The sequence below is a fragment of the Suncus etruscus genome, chromosome 6, assembly GCF_024139225.1.
Source record: "Suncus etruscus isolate mSunEtr1 chromosome 6, mSunEtr1.pri.cur, whole genome shotgun sequence".
In the NCBI taxonomy this organism is placed as follows: Eukaryota; Metazoa; Chordata; class Mammalia; order Eulipotyphla; family Soricidae; genus Suncus; species Suncus etruscus.
Genome location: NC_064853.1, coordinates 101,275,769 through 101,285,491, shown reverse-complemented (window position 1 = coordinate 101,285,491; position 9,723 = coordinate 101,275,769). Strand labels below are relative to the sequence as shown.

Genomic DNA, 9,723 nt, shown 5'->3' with positions numbered 1-9,723 from the left:
AAATCTGCCACAAAGGTGACCCTCATCTCTGCAGGAAGGCAATCAATCTATTATTGAATTCCAGGTGAGTCAGTCTCCCTTCCTACACACTTCCCTTCCCATCTCTTCAGACCACCCCAGTGAGAGACAGACAGACAGAGCTAGAGACATAGCATAGGGGTTAAGAGGTTTGTTTACCGTCCATGCAGCCAGTCCAGTTAAAATCCCAGGCATCATATATGGTCCCCTGAGCACCACCAGGAATCATTCCTGCGTCACTCCTGAGCATTACCTGATGTTACTTAGAAACCAAATAGGAGAAAAAGAGCAAGAGGGATAGGAAGGAAAAGGTCAAGAGCAAAGAAAGTAAAGGCAGGAGACAGCCATGAGCAGTGGGCACAAGTCCTGGCCTTTGCAAACTTCTGCTTTAGCGCCAGGCAGCCTGACAAAACTGCTGGGGACCTCTTCACTCCTTTGGAGCAATCTGCCCCGAATTCTCATGGGGTTCCTGGGCTCCCTGACTCTGCCGCAGCACATGGCAGGATTCAGGGATGGAGCCATTTTCTGGCTTCAGCTTCAGATGATCCCGCGCTTCAAATTGCTTTGGTTCAAATGCCTTGTGATTTTTCTGGGCTGCGGGAAGGAGAAGGTATTGATTGTGTGTTTTGATAAGGTCAGCAGTGATCAGCTCTGACAGTCAAGCGGATGGCGGGTCCCCTTCCCCCTCCACTGGATGTGGTTCCCCATGCAAAAAAGGAAGGAGAGACACGGGGGAGGGGCCAGGCTGAGTCCTTTGTCTTCGGGTCTCTGAAACTGCATTAAGCCCCTCAGCAGAAGCTCAGCTCGCTTGCTGTTCTCTCTGTTTTCTTCTCTCCCTCTGAGCACTCCTGCGCCCCCAGCCTATTCTCCTACATTAGGAGGAAGGTGACTCACTTTCCTCCAAAGAACCAATTAAGTCCTGCCTACCATCCGCAGCCTCAGAGGACACTGATTAACGTTCAGAACCTGTAGGACTGTTCAAACTGAGCCGACCAGGAGGGCAGAGAAAACCCCCCTGAGGCTTTACACCATTGATTTGAGCTTATTGAGAACAGTGCATGGCTCCTCACTTTGCTGGCCTCCCAGGTTCCATGCCCAACCTTGCCAGTCAAGAGCTGACTTCTCAAATGATCTCCAGGTGGTAAACAAAGCACAATGTCTGGTGGAGAGAGGGTACCAGGGTTAACATGCATGCCTTGGGAGACCCCAGCATCATAAGATCCTCCAGTATTGGCAAGCTTGGCCCTGTCGACTGCCTCTTCGCACTGCATAGTGTGGCCTGAGTAATCTTTCCCCTAAGCCCCCAAACTTCTGCCTTCCTGTAGTAGCATATTCTAAGGCGCTCTCTCTCTCTCTCTCTCTCTCTCTCTCTCTCTCTCTCTCTCTCTCTCTCTCTCTCTCTCTCTCTCTCTCTCTCTCTCTCTCTCTCTCTCTCTCTCTCTCTCTCTCTCTCTCTCTCTCTCTCTCTCTCTCTCACACACACACACACACACACACACACACCATTGTGTCTATGGTCTCAATGTTTTTCTCAGAGGGGCTGGAGAGATAATACAGCGATAATCGAACAAACTCTGATTCCATTCCCAGCATCCTATATGGTCCCCCAAACCTGCCAGGAGCAATTTCTGAGCACAGATCCAGAAGTAACCCTTGAGGACTACCGGGTGTGACCCCCCAAAAATTTTTTTTCTCACAGAAAATACAGAACTTTCATCAAAACCCATAAAAAAGGTTATTGTGGGCTAGAGCAGTAGCACAAGTGGTAAGGCATCTGCCTTGCCCACACTAGCCTAGGAAGGACAATACTTCAACCCCCCAGCGTCCCATATGGTCCCCCAAGCCAGGAGTGATTTCTGAGCGCATAGCCAGGAGTAACCCTTGAGTGTCACCAAGTATGGCCCCAAAACAAAAACAAAACAAAAAATGCCATAATAATTAATAATAATAATAATAATAATAATAAAAGATTATTGTATGAAATCTTTTCAATGATTCCAAGAGTGTGACAGCTCCAAAACTGCTCCCAAGCAGCAGTGACACAGGACCCACCCCCCAGGAGGCCAAGGCTTTGGACCAGAGTAGGAGTGCTCTGGGGCCAGGTTGGGCATTCACTTCACTTATACGTGGCTGAATCAGAAGTAATCCCTGGGCATTACCAGGACACCACCCTGAGCATCACCAAAAACAAAAAGAGTGGGATCTCAGTGGGCCTTGGGTATTGACATATACTGCTGTTCTGGTGGCTGGCAGTGACCGAGCTCTGTGACACTATAACCAATGACACCAGGGAAACGAACACAAATATAGGTCACACATCACAATGCCCTCTACGCAGAGGGCAGCCAGAAATTGACAACACAGCTGGGCTTAGTTCCCAGGGTCAAAAGATTAAACCAACCTCCTTATATTCACCAAATGATAAAAAGTTCTAAAATCATGACACCAGTGACAACAAAAATCATAACTGGCTGAGTAGAGGAGTAGCTCCTCTGACCAGCACAACTGAGTGCTCAAGACCCAGAGTCTCATTAAATACAGCAAAGTACCTACATCTCCATTTCACAAAGCGATGGCTGGCCTTCAGAAAGACAGTGTGTTTGAGATCACAAGACCAGTGTGGAGTTAGTTGGCTTTGAGATGAAGTTTTTGTAACTCCAAAGCCCAGGCTCCAGAAATAAGTCCTAAAAAGAAATGTCAGAACCAGTGAGTATTTAGAGATGAGTAACCTTAAAAACAGGACAAAAGATAACACTGTTGTTGCAGAGAATAGAGAATATGAGGGTAAATTACTAGCAAGCAGATTTGGGTTATACATATTTTTTTTTTACTTGTGGGGGCATAGCAAGAGATATGAGGGGCTATGTGTGGTACTTCCAAGTTGGTGCTCAGAAAACCTTGTAGTTCTGAGGATCCAACCTAGGCTCCCATAGGCAAAACACATGCTCCTTTCAGCTCCCTTCCCAGTCAGATTGTTTCTGTCACCATTAGACTCAAGTCAACAAACAGTTCACTATCCCCATGGAAGATACTGCTAAGAGAAGCCTCAGGTCATTTCCTGATAGAACACTATGATATGCTCTATATGACCTCTTTAATCACAACTGATTAGGCCAGAATTAGACTATTAATTTTTTTATTTTAATTTTATTGAAACCATTGTGATTTACAAAGTCCTTCATAGCTGGGTTTCAAACATACAATGAATCAGAGCCAATCCCCCCAACAGTGTAGACTTCCCACCATCAATGTTCCCCAGGTATATCTCATACCACCTCCCCCTTGTCTCCCAGCCTACCAGTATAACAGGCCCATTTTAAGCTTAGATAGTTAAAGTTTAGGTCTCTTGATTCCATTGTTATTGCCTTTGGCTTGGATGTTAGTTCTCTCCTTTTTTTTAACACTGCCAATCCACCTGAGACCTCTTGGCCCCTGGCTCCCATTCTTTCATATTTATGTTTCTCCTCTTCCACAGTTGGACCTGACTCTAGGGGGAAAAATCTATACTACCTGTTTTCTGAAGACTCTGCTTGTCATAACATACTAGCCTAAATATGTGGCATTCACATTTGGAATAGACTTACTAGTTATGCAAGCTTTACATTGATGCTTCTAATTGGTAATTAGGCCTCCTCAGAATGAGAACTGAGGGACTCAGACTCTTTCCATCTTATGCTTTCCAGGCCTTTTACGAGTAGCTACCAAAGTACCCATCTAGACCAACACAGCTGAAAGGGAAAGATTCTGGAGCACTTTATTTAAAATGTTTTATGATATGCTTGAAAATGATTCACATAGCTTCAGCTCACAATCTATTGGCAGAAATTTAGTCACAAGGTTACATAGAAAGGCAGGGAAGGCTGGGAAATGTAATCTAGGTGTATACCAGAAAGAAGAGAAAATAGGTTGATGTGCTCCAGTGGCGGCAGCTGCAGCACTGAAATGGCAGAGACCACGGAGGATACCCAGTGGCTGATCATGAAGCCTCAGAACATGAATGACACCTACGGGCCTCCCAGTAACTTCCTGGAGATCTATGTAAGCAACCGGCAGATGGTGGGGTCAGCTGGGATGCATCACCATCTACGAGATCAGGGTCAAGACAAATCTACCTATTTTCAAGCTGAAGGAATCTACTGTTATGTAGGGTTACTGCCCTTATGATGGAGCTGAATGGAGATGGATGGATGGACCTTTCTCTGCCATCCCAGGCCACATGGCTCTGCAACCACCTTCAGCCAGCGTGTCTGGGTTCAGGAAATCGGTGGGTATTGAACTCGCTGACAGGCAGGCTTCCAGAGAGATAACATCTTTATTGGCCCTGGCCCACGTGTGTGGCCTATATCATAACTATTTATGCTGTATATCTATTCAGCCCTGCATTGTACTTGTCTCTCAGCCATCTTTGCTTCTGCTACCTCTCCATGCTGGCCAAGACCTTAATCCCCTGGGTCAAAGGCCTTATCTAACCTTCCCAAGACCCCTCCCAGGAATGGGCGGGGTCTTGCAGGTAAAGTTACATGTAGTATCCCCGCTCCCCAAGACCCCTCCCAGGAATGGGCGGGTCTTGTAGGTAGTTACAGGTAAATCTGGGGTGGATTCACACTGTTAGAAGAAGATACAGTGGGGCCGGGAAGGTGGCGCTAGAGATAAGGTGTCTGCCTTGTAAGCGCTACCAAGGAACGGACCGCGGTTCGATCCCCCGGCGTCCCATATGGTCCCCCCAAGCCAGGGGCGATTTCTGAGCACATAGCCAGGAGTAACCCCTGAGCCTCAAACGGGTGTGGCCCAAAAACCAAAAAAAAAAAAAAAAAAAAAAAAAAGAAGAAGATACAGTGACTTTGAATGGCTGAGAAGTGAGTTAAAAAGAGAAAGTAGTTCCCCCACTTCCTGGGAAAGCATTTTTGCATCAGCTTCCTTTTAGAAAATATGATGGAATATTTGATGACAATTTTATTGAAGAAAGGAAGCAAGGCCTGGTACAGTTCATAAATAAGATGGCTGGTCATCCTCTGACACAGAATGAACGATGTCTTCACATGTTTTTACAAGATGAAATCATAGATAAAAGCTTTACTCCATCTAAAATAAGACATGCCTGAAATTTGGCAAGAAAGGGCAAAAACACTTACCTTGATTTGTATGCAATGAAGAAGTTGTAACTGACTTTTAGCATGCTGCATAGAAACTGGTATAACATGCCTTCAGTATACTAACACTCATATGCTGTTTTGTTTTGGCAGTTGACAAGAAGTTAATTTGCTTTAGTGAGAATCCCTCATTCCAAACTTTCTCTAGAAATAGCTCTTCCTTGCTGGTTTGTGGTGCACACTCTAGCCTCACAAACATGTTACTCCAGTCTAATCTGCAGTGTACTAACTAAAGTTACTAATGTAGTCTTCTCCTCACAGTCATGTTTGCTTCTTCAGTCTGAGTACAGCTAGAACATGTCTCTGATTCCCTTTCTACTATGTGACGTCACTTGACCAAAATTATGCATAGGATCACTACACCATTGGTTCCCAGTACCCCAGATGTTAGATACACACATGAGTGCAGAAAGTACCCCCTTTCAGACTTTACTACCCTTCGCATGAAAGATCAATGAGGGAACTCTTTATAATCTATATAAAAACAAAATTAAATTTATATACTAAAATTATTTGTCTAAATTTTTAATTTGTTTTCAAATAAAATGCATTTCTGATATGCAAGAAAAAAGAAAAGAAAAGAAAAGAAGTTGACTGATCCATTATCAGTCTCTTCTTCCAGAGACAAATCAGACAATGGTAGAGGTATAGGTACTAACATAACTTCCCATCTTGTTTATCTGTTTGTTTGTTTTTTGGGTCACACCTGGTGAAGCTTACTTTTGGCTCTGTGCTTAAGGGTTAATCTTGGCTGTCTTGAGGGATCGTTTGGGATGCCAGAATAGAACCTAGTGGTATGTGCAAGGCAAGAGTCCTACCTGCTGCTCCAGGCCCATGACCTTATTTTTTTGCATATATTTTTATATATTTTTCTGAGGCCCTTAACAAAGATAAAGCATTTCTCTACCAAAATAATAATTTTCTTGAGAATTACAAACCAAACAGTATAGCCACATGACCCAGAATCCCACTAAATAATGAATACTACATATGTCCATTTTATAATTTTGTCCCCAAGACTATGAACCAGTAGTTCCCACCTACAAAATAAGTGGGAACTTCAGACTTAACAGATTTTTATATTCCTAGAAAAGAGACTATTCTTATCTCCATTTCTATTCATTCTTTCTCCTGGTTCATGTCTACCTTTATTCTGCTTATCTCATCACTTTAATGTCCATCAATAATTTCTGCCTGTCAACAAAATACCACGATCCTTGAAGGTTCCAACAATTTCCCATTTTTAACACCCTTTGGAGCACTTCCTTTGCTACTGTCTGACTTCTGGAGTATAGACCTCACTATTTCCCCAACACACCCTTCCTAGATAGCCTCTTGTCCCAGAACTTTTGAGCTGTGCACTACTGAAGCACAAACACATGATCTATGTCAGTGATGCTCCTACAGCTATGCCATGAGTGGTCACGAGCCAGATGCCATAAGAGGTGTGTCTCATCACACTGACCAACATCTCCAAACTTAGCTCTTCCTAAATAGGACTTATGATACATATGAATATTCTACTGCTCTAATTGGAGTTTAGAATAGTGAAGGCATTAAAAGTCTTAAGGGCAACTTTAGCAGTACAGAATAGAACAGATAATAAATATTGCTTTTAATTGGTCTGTCTGTTGGAACATAGCAAAGTACAATAGTCCTTAGTTTCAAAGCCATTGATGTTTGTGTGTGTTTGTGTGTGTGTTTCCATTTGTGTGAACCTCTTATAAGAAAGTAATCAAAGTCTTAGATATAACTCACAATAAAATTTAAAAAAATCTATAAATAAAAGCTATAACTTACAATAAAATCATTTGACCAAAAGCATTGTATTTAGCTAAAAATTAACATTTTCTGTAATTGCAGATTTATTCTTAACCTGATCCACAACCATTTTCAAAATAGATACCTCTTCAGATGCTAGCATAATGAATGCCTAGTACCAGACAAGCACCCAATAAACAGTTGTTGAATGAATGAATGAACAATAAATAAACAAGGTCAAGCTTTTACACAATGTGCACAAACTTGCGTGGGTTGGTGGAAGATAAACTATTACCAGTATTTCGGCCTAATGGAAGAAAAGAAAGACTCCTGCAAAATTTTTAAATATTTTATATTTTTAGGGGCCAGAGAGGTGGTACTAGAGGTATCTACCTTGCAAGCACTAGCCTAGGACAGACTGCTGTTTGATCCCCCGGTATCCCATATGATTCCCCAAAGCCAGGGGAGATTTCTGAGCGCATAGCCAGGAGTAACCACTGAGCATCAAAAGGATGTGGCCCCACCAAAAAAAACCAAAAAAACAAAAAAATGTTTATCTTTATTTAAACACCATACTTAAAAACATGATTGTAGTTGGGTTTCAGTCATAAAAAAAAAAAAAACCCTTCTTCACCAGTACAACATTCCCACCACCAATGTTCTCTATCTCCCTCCTCTCCCACCCCTTGCCTGATTTGATAGGGCACTCTACTTCTCTCACTTATTAACATTATCATGGTTGTTGGTAGTGTAGTTATTTCTCTAACTAAACCCACCAATCTTTGTGGTAAGTTTCATAACATGAACCAGTCTTTCCAGCCCTCATATCTATTATATCTGAGCATATTACAATAATATCTTTTATTTTTCTTAAAACCCATAGATGAGTGAGACTATTCTGTGTCTATCTATCTCCCTCTACTTATTTCACTCAACATAATAGGTTCCATGTCTATCCATGTATTAAAAAATTAATGACTTTAATTCTCCTGACAGCTGCATAATATTCCCTTGTGTATTTGTACCACAGTTTCTTTAGCCATTCATCTGTTGAAGAGCATATTGGTTGTTTCCAGAGTCTGGCATCTTCTATATGGTCACTCCAGCTTTTTTAAAGAAGTTGTTTGCTTGGTTGATTTTCCTCCAACCTTTGATTTTGAGTCTATGTTTGATCTGACTATTTAGATGTGATTCTTGTAGGCAGCAGAATGTTGGAATCAGTTTTTTTTTTAAATTCATTTTGCCATTCTGTGTCTCTTAACTGGTGCATTTAGTCCATTGGCATTGAGAGAGATAATTGTCATGGGATTTAGTGTCATCTCTCTGTAGAAGTTTGGTTTGTCTGTTGGTCTGTCTTGTCTTAAAGTAGACATTTTAGTTTTTCTTTTAAGGCTGATTTTTAGTCTGGAAAGTTTCTGAGCTAATGTTTATCTGTGAAGCTATATATACTTCCTTCAGACCTAAAAGTGAGTCTGGCTGGGTGCAGTATTCTAGGCAAAGCAAGTATTTTGTTAACTTTTGTCACTATATTCCACAGTGCCTTCTGGCTTTGAGGGTTTCTTGTGACAGGTCTTCTGTAAATCTTAAGGATGCTTCATAGAATGCAATTTCCCTTTTTGATCTTGCTGCTTTCAGTATTCTATCCCTTTCTGTAGGATTTGTCATTGTAACTAGGATGTGTCTTGGAGTGCTTTACTTTGGAACTCTTTTAGCTGGTAGTCTTCAGGCATGCAGGATTTGGTTGTATGCAGTCTTTAGCTCTGGGAGTTTCTCTGTAAAGATGTCCTTGATTATTTTTAGGGATTTTCTTTCTGGGTCTCTGAGACTCCAATGATTCTTATATTGTTTCTGTTGAGTTTATCAGAAACTTCTATTGTCATCATTTTACTTCCTTTAATAATTTTTTCATTGTTTGATCATTTGCTTGAAGGCTCTTTCCAATCTCTTCTGTTGTATGGAGTTGCTATGCTTCTCATCTTCCAGCTCACTGATTCTGTCCTCAGCTGCTGTTGTTATTCTACTGGAGAAGTTTTCCATTGAGTTATTTATTTTGCCTACTGAGTTTTTCAGTCCCATTATTTCAGTTAAGAGTTTTCTGTTTTCATAGTACTGGAAGTGCTTGCTATAGTGATCAGGCAAGAAAAAGATATCAAGGGAATTCAGATAGAAAAGGACGAAGTCAAGCTCTCACTGTTTGCAGATGACATGATAGTCTTCTTAGCAAAACCCTAAAGACTCTACCAAAAAGCTTCTAGAAACAATAGATTCATATACCAAGGTGGCAGATTACAAAATTAACACATAGAAATCAATGGCCTTTTTATACACCAATGATGATAGGGAAGAGATGGACGTCAAGAAGGCAATCCCATTCACATTAGTGCCACACAAACTCAAATATCTTGAAGTCAACTTGACCAAAGACATGAAGGACCTATACAAAGAAAACTATAAAGCCCTGATCCAAGAAATAAGAGAGGACACACAGAAATGGAAACGCATACCCTGCTCATGGATTGGCAGGATTAACATAATTAAAATGGCAACACTCCCCAAAGCATTATACAGATTTAATGCGATCCTCTAAAGATACCCATGACATTCTTCAAAGAAGTGGATCAAACACTTATGAAGTTCATCTGGAAAAATAAACACCCTCAAATAGCTAAAGTACTCCTAGGGAAAAGGAAAATGGGAGGCATTACTTTCCCCAACTTTAAACTGTACTACAAAGCAATAGTTATCTAAACTGCATGGTATTGGAATAAAGACAGACCCTCAAATCAGTGGAATA

At 41.5% G+C, this 9,723-nt stretch overlaps 1 pseudogene; it reads left to right on the top strand.

The window, feature by feature from the left end:
* Window positions 1-3,960: 3,960 nt before the first annotated feature.
* Window positions 3,961-5,422, top strand: LOC126012187 (sorting nexin-3-like; annotated as a pseudogene).
* The last annotated feature ends 4,301 nt before the right edge of the window (window positions 5,423-9,723 follow it).